Genomic DNA, 13010 nt, shown 5'->3' on the forward strand with positions numbered 1-13010 from the left:
GACAACAATTTTTTTGATTGTGTTAGACACATGATAAACGAGAAATAGTTGCAAAACGATTGAAAATGTGCGTGAACATTTAAATCACAATAACTTTCTTATGACTGGACTTCAATTTCTCTGTAAGGCTAGAAGAATTAGTTTAGTAAATGACGTCTAAAAAATAGGTTGAAAAAATGCACTGGGTCGGAATTGTGAAAAACCATAGTAAAAATTGATTTTCACAACTTTTTTAGCTGGGCCAATAACGAAAATTTAAAAGATGTGTTTGGTGAACTCGTATAAAGTATACACGTTCCGCAAAATTTCATTGAAATTGGTTAATTAGTTTACGAGTTATTATCGATCGAAAGTTTCGGAATCGAAAAGTTCGGCCTTTTTACCACTTTTGATCGTTTATAATTCATAAACCAATTAACCAATTTCAATGAAATTTTCAGAGCGTATAATAATGTACACAAATTGACCAAACACATCTTTTAAATTTTCGTTATTGGCACACAGCTAAAAAAGTTGTAAAAATCAATTTTTTAGAGAAAAATTCAAGTCGTTTGGTCCATTCATAAAATAGTTATTCTGATTTAAAGTGTGTGTGATCAGTTATGCTCCTACCTGTATAATGAGACTGTGAATTTAATGCATTACAAAAAACAGTGTATAAAATATGAAACATTAAGAAGATTGAAAGTATTTGAAATTACATTATTTTTCACTACTTGAAATTATGTATTAGAAGAATAAATACATGTTAGGGCGTCCCAACTAACTTGAGCATCTTAAATATCTCGCTTATTTTTGGTACTAGACAATATAGCTTATATTATTATGACCTTGAGTACAAAAATTCTCAAAAGTTAAGATATGCTCAAGGTCACGAGAAGATCACAGCATTATAGTTCGTTGAATTCATCTTGACCTCGGTTATTACAACAAAAACATGATATATAAATAAATGAAGAAGTTCAACTGGGGTGGGACACCCTGTATACCTACACAAGAAGAAAACTAACGTATTATTACTTTTTGCAGAGTGGGTGGTGCAGAAGAATGGCGACTCCGCGATACTCGGCTCCGTTCAAACGTTTTAAAAAGGCGACTAGAACCAGCAAGGTAATAATTACGACTTCATCTTAAGTCTACTTACAATCTCGCTGCGAACGTTATTAAAAACGGTAATATTTTCAGCCGCCTAAGCCTTGTTTGCATAACAAACGGGGCATTTCGCGAATAATTCCTTTCCTTGCACTTTCGCGTGCTTATCTTTAATGTTTTCTCCATTGTGCCGCTCTACTTCACTTTTGCCTTTCGCAAACTTCGCGTTAATTAAGCTGCGGGAAAAGTGTTGAGGGTAATTGCGTATTAACTCGAACAGCGTTCGCGATTTTTCTTTTCCCGTGTCCGTTGCCGTGTGACTCGCTCGAATCGATTGAAATTTTCGTCGGAAAAACTCTCTCTCTCCTTTCCAGGCGATTTTTACGACTTTTCTTATGTGGACGACAAAGGGAAATTACTTTCTGCTGCCTAATCGGTTAGTTCAACCCATTGTATAGCCAACCAAAATGTATAGATTATTTGAAACCTTTTGTGTTTAACATATTTGTGGTCAACCCTTATATTAAATCCTCGGGGTAATAATTCGCCCATTTACTATTTTCACGTACTGTGGAATCATTGATCCCTTTATGTCTATGTTGCGAGATGTATTTCTTCAAAATGTTACGTTACAAATGGAACATAATAATTAAAATAACTTTTTGCTTTGCGAAAATATTCTCCAAGGCCTGGTTAACACTATTTTTTTTTATTAAATATATCATTATTGCTATTAAGCTTAACAACAACAAAAATATAACAAGGCTTGAATCCACTCGGATCCATTAGCCAAAAACGGTTAACACTAGGTTGACGGATGGGGCGTGCTGCCATCTAGCGGTTCTGCTCGATAAGCGGCTCGCGATCGACACTACAAACCAAAAACACTGCGAATTGCTCAACTTTAAACAAACATAACTCCTCAACCATTGATCCTACAGGATCGAAACTTCGATCTGCAGCCTCCCCGGGTACAAATCTACTGGATTACATACCGAATACACCATAATTTATAGGAGAAAGGCACAAATTTTGGGTCCGGTAAAGTAAAGTTTACCCATATGTGGATTAGGGTGGACCTTAGTTATACTTGGTGAAAATTATTTTGTCGAATTTTTTTCGGGACAGAAGCGGTAGCCTTAGCATTTTTTGATAAAAGCGTGGAGAAGAATACAAATTTACGAATGCTGGAGGCACTTACCAATGAAGTCGACGAATCTGATAACATTGAAACCGACGAATCATGTAAGAAATATGAAATAACTCGTGAAGACTTAAAAAACTATGCTGGTAAAGGAATTGAACATTTTATTTCCCACAAAACACTACGATTTTTTGAAAGATTTACAATTCCTATAGAATTTAAAAAAAAAACCCGATTCATGGGAAGATGACGAGGATTTCAAATTTGGACTAAACATTGTACAAAACTTAAAAGTTGTTAATGACACTGCTGAGCGCGGTATTAAGCTTATTCAAGACTATAATCAGTTATTATCAAAAAATGAAGAGGAGAAACAATATATTTTACAAATTATTTCCGAAAATAGGAAACAATATCCAGATGTATCAAAAAAGTCATTACGAGATGATAAATAAATTATTTTATGTATAAGGTACTGGATTATATGTATAATGTATATTTATAAAAATATAAAAAAATTTCTTAGACAAAAGTTGTATTGTTTATTAAATTAAATATAATGCAAAAAAAAAAATTTTTTTTGGAAAGTCAATTTTTAAGATTTCAAGGTCACGATTTTTTTTTTTAATTAATGCTACATTTTGTTTCTACATTATTATAGTGCGTAAAAAGACAAATTCAACGATATATAAAAATATACGGAGAAAGTCGAGTTACAAAATTAAAAAATTTTCAAAGTCGATGCGGCAGCACTTCCCGTTATCCGAACGATTTCAAATTTTGCACACATTATTTTTGCGTCAAGTGTCCCAATTCTAGGGGGTGTCCCGAAAAAAATTCGAAAGTCGAAAAATAAGGTCCACCCTAATGTGGATTCAGATGAAATTTTACTATCCAACCACGTTTCTATCTACCAATTCGACAGAGATAAACATTAAATGTAACTAAATTAATGAATTGCACTTTTAAAGTACATTTTAAAAGTCCACTTGGAGTTAAAAATCATTTTAAAACAGAGAATTTCGTGTTTCGCAAAATGTAGATTTCACTTGAACGTGAACTAGAGTGAACGAGTGAGAGACATTAATTTCGCGGATCCCGCTAAAAAGAAGGAACGTTCAGCTCCTGACGCGCCAAGACGCGCCACCGCCGCGCCGGCTTTATTTAACTGTTATTAAAATTAATGTTTGCAAAGTTATTCCGCATAATCCGAACAGAACTCCTCATCCTGTAGAAATGTAAATGTGCAAGCTCCGTGCAACGGTTACCTAAAAAGGAGAGGAAATCCTGATTGAAGAATTAAGGTCCACGGAAGTTTCTCGCGAGCAATTCCGAGAGACACGCCGGCATGGCATCGAGTTGCGGCCGGCGATTAGGTTAAACACTGATACAGTTAATCCGTAGATAGGAGCTTAACAGGTGTTAAACAGACCCGTTTTCGAATGTTTAATGAAACAGCGGGCTAACTAGTTAAACGTGTTAACTATTCTCATTAGAGGTCCACTTCGGTTGCTTAATCGTTTCGAAGTGGCCGATTTCACCGCGAGCGCAAGTTACACCCAAGCTGAACGGAGTTCGAGATATTGACAGAGGATTAGCGTCGTTATTGCGCTTCCTATAATTGGAGATAATTCACTGGCAAATCATTATTCCGGACCTGAAGCCAGCGAAAATGGATTCGAGCACCTATTCGGGTCGTTGATTCCTTTCCGCTGTCGATCATCGAATATTTAACGTGCTCGGTCATTCAAGGCTAAGTGGGGCTCGTATAAATACCTATAATTATAATTAATCCGTGGATTTTCAGTTTTTATGGCAAAACTTACGCTTTTTCAATTTTAATAGTACACCAAATGTTGCCAAATTATTAAAACTGTCACAATTGTACGCAAAATATGATTCTCCTAAGTTAATTCTGAGAAACAGGGATTGGATAAAAATATAATTTTTCCTTTTAATAATTCTTAGATTCTTCTAATGTCTCCAGAGTCATGTATTTCTTATCATAAATACATAAAATCCATCGAGTCATAATAAAAGATATTGAAACATTTTTAATTCGTTCACGTGCAATAAAAATTGTGAACGAACTATTTTTTAAAGTAATAAATTCAAAGAGAAAATTATAATAATCTTTTATATTGTTTAATACAATTTATTCTCACATCTGTAAATTTCTGTAAGTTCTTATGACAATTTTTATTATCGTCGTGATTTACATTGTTTCAAATTATAAAAATTATTGCCCACCACTTTCTTTAATAGATAGTATTTTACTTGTAGTTTTCCACATTAATTTTAGTTAGGCAAAATTGAAATGTTATGTCGAAAATTTGTATAACTACTGGGGTTTTGATTATACTTTTTGTTCACCTCTTCCTATGAATTTCAGTGTGTTATTATAAACAATTGTCGATGCAGTCGAGCTTTATCAGCTCCTACAGCCGTCTTTATAACAATATTGAAAGCGTAGCACGAGATATAATTGATTCGACGCATTGTGTACGTCGAAACAGATTTCAAATTAATTGTCTATAGAAGTCATTTGTTTTCCAGTTTCCATTAAAAATGTTGTGTATGAATATGAAATACGAAATATTCGACGACCAATGTTATTTCCTATATTACTCATGACTACACATTTGTATGCAATTGTGTGCATTAAAGTAAAATAAAAAATATGCAGTTAAAGACGGTAGGAATAGAATTGAATATTCAAAGAAAATTCAGGTTCACAGGAAATTTGTTTAAATGTGCACAGTTACTTATACAAGAGAGATAAGACTGAAGTAACAATTGTTTCATCAGAATTAAATTGCAGACTTTGTGTATCATATGAAAAAAAAATTTAAGCAGTGAAAACATTAGAGGAATGTAAAAATATGCGTTCGTCAAAAAATAATAAAAAATTGTCAGTAGGATAAATAAAATTGAACTCCTCTTTCACTTGTACACGATAGACAAACATTTAAATTTGCATAAAAACCCACAATCCGATCAGAATCCTTGCAAATTCAACATACATTATGCCAACGCAATTAAAGAATTACATATTTAAAAAAAAACTATGAATGAAAATCATGAAAATTATGAAACTTTAAACACGAATGTCGAATTAATTCGCCTTCCCAGTGAGCGAGTTAATTTCCATATATGAAGCTCAAAACTGGCATAATCAGCCGCGTCGTCCGCCAAAGCCGAGACTAAAGTTTCAAATACGGTGATCATGCACAGCGAGGCGTATCATTCGAATGATCAAGATTCCGTCATGTCGCTATCGAAAAACAGAATCTCTGAAGCTACTTGAAACACGAAGTTAGCAGTTCCCGGTGACGATAATCCGGCGAGTCCGGTGGACAAGGTCGTTCATAATCGATATCAGAAGTTTTCCGTAATGCCCCGCCGGAACACTATACTCGTGGGTGTGTTTTAAGTATCCGTAAATCGAGATCCAGAAGTTCTTGCTCCTCTCGTAGTCCGCCTTCTTGGCCGAGATATCGCGATACCGAGGTGCCATTTTTTTTTCTCCTCTTCCCTCTTCCTTGGCTAACCCGAGGTGGAATTACACGAGAGCCGTGTCCTTGCAGACGACACCCACGTCGCGTTCGCGAACACTTGCAATCCGCGCCCGATGTCTTATGCCTTTTTATTATCCTCCTTCTGAACGACGCGACGCCCCGCTTTAATGCGCAGTTCACTTTTTACCAGCAACATTTACCTACAGCGACGTCTCTGGCAGCTAGGCGTCCTGATTTCGAGCGGTATACCGCTTTGTTCGCGTTATGGTAATTAGAGTGCGCCACGCCGCGGGCGGGGCAAGAGGCAGACGATGAGAAGAAGTCGCTTTTCAACATAATTCCCACCGATGATGTCTTCATGAACAGTTGAGATCGCACGAATATCAGATAAGGTAGAGATACACAAGTACACTCGCAATAATAGTTGGACACTCTTAAAAAAAACTTCGTTTAAGGATGTTCTGGAGGTACAATGGGAGACAAAAGTACAAGAAATTCGAAATCCATCAATACATGGCAATGAAAGCCATTCATGAGTATATTTTGCATTAAACTTTTGCGAATACTGTACCCTCTGTAGCTATATTCAGTGGTCTACACTTGTCAGGTTTCCATGCTAGTGAGAGACAACACGATAAATTTGAGGTTTTGTGACGGTTTATAATTTTTTTTGCTCTGTAACTGTTTAGTGAATCCTAATAAATTTTGAACATAATTAATTACATAATTTTTACGACAAATTAAAAAAAACTGGAGTTTCTAGTTGCGTTTCTTCAAGGTTTAAATAGGGTTTCAAGTGGAATTTTATGAATTCTCCATAAGAAGACGTGTTAAAATGTGCAAACCTTAAGTTGCTATAATTCTTAAACGGTGCAGTGAATCGTACCCAAACGTTGGTAATTGCATTAATTTAGTAAGAATTATATCTTGTCAAATTTTCAAAAATTTTGTTGCCTTTTTATATACCTCCAGAACATCCTTAAGGTGGTAGGATCGTTCCCGGAATTGCAAGGATGTGGGATTCGCGTCCTCATTTCTCAGTAGTTTTCAGTAGTCAAAAACGCTAGATAGAAGATCGATATAGGATGCTATCACCCTGAAAAGTCCCATTTTATTACCACGTTTTTATTAGCTCGCTTTCTTGCCTGTCTGTTTGTTTGTCTATCTGTTCGGTACAAATTTTGCAATTGATTTTAAACTAACTTCCCGACGAGCTAGAGACTTGAAATTTTAAACATAGCTCAGAACTGGATGACAATGCAATATCTTTAAACAATTGTTAAAAAAGCCTATGCGTTTAGGAGATATAGACTATTAAATTTAACCGTTACACCTCCCCGCGCGACGCTCGGTAGTACGTGATCGCGTTCAGCAATCTCCACACCGCGCGACAGCGGCTCCCTACTCCACTACGCGTTCCCACTCTGACCCATCCCCACTGATTTTTTAAATCGAATCGTATGTTTTTTGTGCACCGATCAATGCAGCTTTTTGTTCTCTATGAAAACTGATTAGTGTAGCTGATATTTTCATTGAAGTATTGCTAAGAACACCTCACACTCTTATTCAACGTCATCAAATTAAGACTTGTCCCCCACTCTATCCTACAAAAATGTTTTCTTAACAATATAACATCCAATTACAACATGAAATCTGCATAATATCAAAACCAGAATATATATGAGTGCACATAAAACTGATAGAGAAGTAAGCTGTATTATAAATAGATTTTTAAATGTACATAGAAATAGAAATAGAAATATCGATAGAAAGAACTATAAATAGAAGTGTGAATGTATTATAAATAAAAATATAAATATAAATAGAGAGAACTGTAATGTATAAATACAAATATCAATACAAAGATCTATAAATAGAAATGTAAATGTAAATAGAAATAGAAACAGCAATAAATAGAAATGTAGATAGAAACAGAAAGAACTATAAATGTACATACATAGAAATATAAATATCGATAGAAAGAGCAAAAACAGAAGTGTAAACGTAAATAAAAATGTAAATAGAGATGAAATACAAATATTATAGTAACAACTATAAATATAAGCGTAAATAGAAACATAAAGAACTATAAATAGAATTGTACACGTAAACAGAAACATAAATACAAATAGAATGGCCTATAAATAGCGTAAATAAACACAGAAAGAACTATAAAAACAAGTGTACACGTAAATACATACATAAATAAATCAGCAAAACACGGAAATAATTAAAAACCCAAAAGCATTCCGTCTGTACTCGCTTGTAGAAAGGCACTGTTACACAATTGCACCGAACATGCACAAGAATTTCGCGCAATCCGCCATATCGAGCGTCTCGATCAGACTGCACCGCAAAAGGTGATCCCCCAATCAGATGCAAACAATTCTTAATTACGGAACACTATAATGACATGGGACTGTCCCGAAAAAAGAGCAATCGTTAACCACACGAGTCCCCTGTTCTACCCACCTTGACCTCGATCGCTGATTCCCATTCGATGATAAAATTAAAAAAAGGTGTCCCGGTAGTTCAGAACGGTTCCGTGAGGGCACGTGGACTGGCCAACTGTGGAATCAGACTCCTCACCTGTTCGGGACAGGTGCGAAACGGTGTTCGCCCTGCCCCGGGACCGGAAGAAACCGATGTGGGTTTTATTTCGGGAAAAACGATTAAGGACGAAATCCTACCAGCTGTATCCGTCGAACATTTTTTAACACTTGTCTGCCGTGTCGTCATCGCGTTGCTATCCGTTAGGTAAGAATTGACGTGATAATAGGCAGTAGTTATATCATTACCAGTGGATGTTTATGCTAAATCAAAATTGTCTAAATTAATTGCAGGAGACAGGTGCAAAGTAGATATGATTTTATAGATAATAATAAGTAGATGTTTTTAAATTCTTCTCATTCTGCTATTTTTGCATTTTATTTTATTGTTATTCGACTATAAACTATATTGTGATTAAACTGCTATTGTTGCATTTTATTTTGTTATGGTGTTATTTGACCAAAAGCTGCATTGTGATTGAACTGAGATTATTTTGTTTTATTTTATTATTAATAGATGATTATTAGTAGATGCGGATCTTTATGCAAAATAATAAATGCTTGCATTGATTGCAAGACTCGTTTTTCTTTTAATCGTCTTATTAAGCTGAAATTAATACACAGATGTCCTTAAATCTTCTTAATTCGTTTACTGCTTTAAATTATATGTGCCCATTTTTGTCATAAATGCATAAAATCCGCAGTCTAATTAATGATTAGTATTGTATAGTTATAAGGTTAGCATCCTTACCCCTAGCAAGGTAGCATCCTTTGATTTTTCAAATACCTACGTGGATATGATTAGAAATTGTCTAATTTGTTACAGTGTTATTTGACTAAAAACTACATTGTGATTAAGCTGAGATTATTTTGTTTTATTATCAATATGGTATAGTTATAAACTAAATTATGGTCGCATGTGTATTCCTGCAAAGTCGTTGCCAGGGTAGCACAATTTGATTTTTAAAATACCCAGATGAATATGATTAAAAATTGTCTATTTTATATACGAAATACTTGTCTATATTTATCATTATTATTAGTCAGCAAATCTTTATGCAAAATTTTGTACATCAGTCAATTAACAAACATTAGTTTGCACTCCATATAAAAATAACAGAACTGCATCAAGGAAAATTTTCAAATAATAATTCAATAATTGTGAATAAGAAAGAGATCCTATGATAGTTTCAGGATTAATAGACGAGGGTTAATCCGTCGCGAGAAGAAAATAGGTAGATTACAGCTGCCGTTTTATCCGTTGATCCGACGACATTCGTGGCGAAGTGGCGTTTAAACGGGGGAATAAAATTTTGCTTTGTAGAATGGAGACTGATTAATGTTTTCGAAGGCGTTTAAGATGGACGGATAAGATTGGAGTTCGCTGCCTCAGCGTCTGGCGATGATGACTATGTAAGAGCGATCATAGTTTTACACGGTACGTAAAGCTAAGGGAGCAGACGGGTTACAATGACACTTTTAACGAGGCGATTCTGTACTATAGCGGGGGAGGTGAACGGACCCTGTCTCTTAACTTTTCCGGCGAATCCTTCCTCTCTTCTTCCTCAAAATAATAGGAACCAAAATTACGACCAATTAATTATAAATTAAGGATGAGCATGTGAAACGGAAGTTAATTTGCTACTTTAAATAAAATTTTTTAATTATAAATTCACTCAGACATGGCATAAATAATTAAAAATTCTAACAATGAGATTAAAAATAATAGGAATCAAAATTGTGACTAATTATAAATCAATTTAAGAATTAGCTTATTTGCTCCTTTCAACATTTATTTTGAACGCTAACGGTTCTTATTATGATATGTACTCTAATAAAAATATTTATTAAATCATTTCTTATGAAAGCATATTTACAATTTCATTAATTGTGAAATAAAAAGATCTAGAACCGGTCGTGGTACGTTTAGTGTTAAGGATTGGCTTTGTACCTTAAAGTTTTATGCATATAATAGACCTATGGACTATATTTAGACTGTAAACAGTATTTCTTGATCGAAACGTTTTACAAGAGCCTCATTCTAAAATCGGACATTTCATATGCAACAACCTATTAGTTAAGAATTATGCGGATCTTTATGCAAAATAAAAATGTTCTACATTAATTGTGGAAAGCAGTAATAAAATAAAAATTCGTTTCATCCCTTAATAATTTCTCTACTTTACAACCAACATTACGATACTCTCAAATTTTAAAAATCTTGTACCGTTTTATATCTCGCCCAGCTAATTTCTTCATAAATGCATAAAGATCGAGTCACACTCGACAAAGTAGTGCACAGGGTTAAGAAAATATGGCGACGCGGGGCGATCGGCGTTTACATCGTGCGCGTTATTCCCCAAGAAAAAGCCGTGTTACAACACGGTGTAGTCATCGATGTTACGCGTGATCGTTTACGCCGGCGTAAAAACGTATTTTAAATGTTCATTGGACGTTAAACGGAATGAAGGCACAGTCATAAAAAAAAAACGAGAGAGAGAGAAGAGAGAGGAGGGTGGTAAGGAAAAGAGAGCAGAGCATCGCGAGTCAGTTTTCATTTAGCTTTACCTCGAGAGACGAGTTAACGATCTCCGGTTTACGTACCCTCCGCGGGGATCGCCGCCCGTTTATTATAGTGCAACCGGTTGTAATGGTCACCGGCCGATCGATCGCAGTGCACACTGTACAAAATTATTACGTCATTATCCGCCGTTAAATCGCGATTAACTACGCTCGCAGGGTAACTCAATTAAACGTTTCCTCGATACGGTAACCCTAATAAATATCAATTCGCTTCAATAGGACCTCTTTTTGCAGTTCCACTTAACGCGCTGCAGCTCGTATATCAGACTCGTAAGGGCGTATTTAGTGTTTCAGGCATTTATTACAACTGGCTTCCTTTCTGTTACGCCGATCCAAGGCCCCGAGCAATATTTCCGAATGGACAATCACGTTGCTCCCGGCTTTATGCCGCTGTAAATTCAAGTTCGAAGACGTGCGATGACGCACTTGTCAATGTACAACGCTCGGTCAATCAGATGTTTGTCTTCGTAAGCCTCCACGGATACGCTCCGGGACTTAGAATCACGTTTCAAGCGTAAAATTTAAGACTCACGAACGTTCAGTCGCGATCTTTCATGTTGCCTTTCGTAAATGTCCGAACTAATTTATTCGTTCTTTATGTTATGGAGAAAACGTGATTTTTTCAGTGAAATTCTCAAGTTATTATTTACAATTAAAATCACACGTTTATTTATTATTTAAAATGAAATTTGCCCAACACTGTCGTATATGTTGATCATATTATTAACACCATTACATAATCAATTTTTAAACGAAATTCTATAGTTATAAATTCCTATTATCTTCCAACTACTATTAATGGTATTTTATCCGCAAGGAATTCCACAAATGACGAGCTTCTTTAGAAACAGTTAAGAGAACTGTTCATCGTGCGTTTAAAGCCATTACCGTCGGAGAAAAATAAAATAATTGAGCAAGATTACTTGACACACTTGTGCCTGTATGATAATTTATATTTTCCTTGGGATGAGACCATGTGTTCGTCGGCTTCTGAACAGGGGTGTATGTGTACATAAAGAATCACGATTGTAATGCAGCCGTGGTATTTCCAGCCGGAAATCACGTAATCCTTTAAGAGTTTACAGAAGGAAATACCTAATGTACATCCACGGAAAGTATTACATGACGAGTCACATAAAGTCGCGCGCGTTCCAGCTTGTATCGAATCTCATCCATGATTGCGCAATACGTCTTCACGTCCGCTGTACTAAAAATCAAACTGAGTTGATAGAATCGGTATTACATCTATGATGAGATAGCACGATGCGATTCAATCAAGTTTGGTTTGAATCCACGCGTGCAATTTTTCTACATGCTTATTAATTTTATCTACATTATTATTTAAAGCCGTAATGTATACGTGTGTTTAATAAGGTTCCTTTTATACTTTTTAATATTACACTAGAGGATGTGCTTATGATGCTCACGACAAAATATGAAGGTTGTTGTTAATATACAAACGACTACTTTTTGCTATCATTAACAAAAATGTGTTTTTAAAAACTTTTCCATTTTTCACGGCTAAAGAAATTTTTAAAAAATTGTATCATTGAGTTAGAGATTGTAGATCTATTGATTGCACTCATTTTAAAGCTTACAGAAAGCTCTGTGACATATTTCACAACGAAGAATTGAAATTATTAGATTTATTATTTTTATTCACGAAGAATTTTTCAATATTCAATTAAATTTCAGAAATAATTACGCAGTCAAGGTGTTCTCTTTACATTTTGCATTAAAAACATGCAGGGGCAGTTATTGCACACCAGTCCAGGGTTAACATTAGAATATATCGTTCATTAATAACAAATCTGACATAAATCAAAAAAGGAAATTTTGAAGGAGAGCCATTTTTAAAAATTACCTAAAATTGCCAATTTTTTAATGGTATATCACCAACCTAGAAATGTAAAATAGTTATTTATATACTGTGTTTTAATTGTCATGTACATTAGCTATAAAAAGTACACCCCAATTTATATATTTATTAGATGATTGCACGAGATCGTGCCTGATTTTACATTCAATGGTTAAATTTTAAAGATTGGTTAAGGATTGGTTAAATTAAAATTAAAAATGGTTAAATATTGTAGAATTAGAAAAGTATGGTGACTATACAATGTA

The 13010-nt window shown here is 34.8% G+C and overlaps 1 protein-coding gene across 1 annotated transcript in view; it reads left to right on the plus strand.

Moving 5' to 3' along the window:
• LOC143211137 (uncharacterized) overlaps positions 1–12720 on the plus strand; it is a 505477-nt gene extending 492757 nt beyond the window's left edge. Inside the window, exon 7 of the mRNA XM_076428597.1 lies at positions 1030–12720. The gene's annotated coding sequence lies outside the window, so the exon portion shown is untranslated. The remainder of the gene's footprint in view (positions 1–1029) is intronic.
• The last annotated feature ends 290 nt before the right edge of the window (positions 12721–13010 follow it).

This window comes from Lasioglossum baleicum, chromosome 8 (assembly GCF_051020765.1).
Source record: "Lasioglossum baleicum chromosome 8, iyLasBale1, whole genome shotgun sequence".
NCBI lineage: Eukaryota > Metazoa > Arthropoda > Insecta > Hymenoptera > Halictidae > Lasioglossum > Lasioglossum baleicum.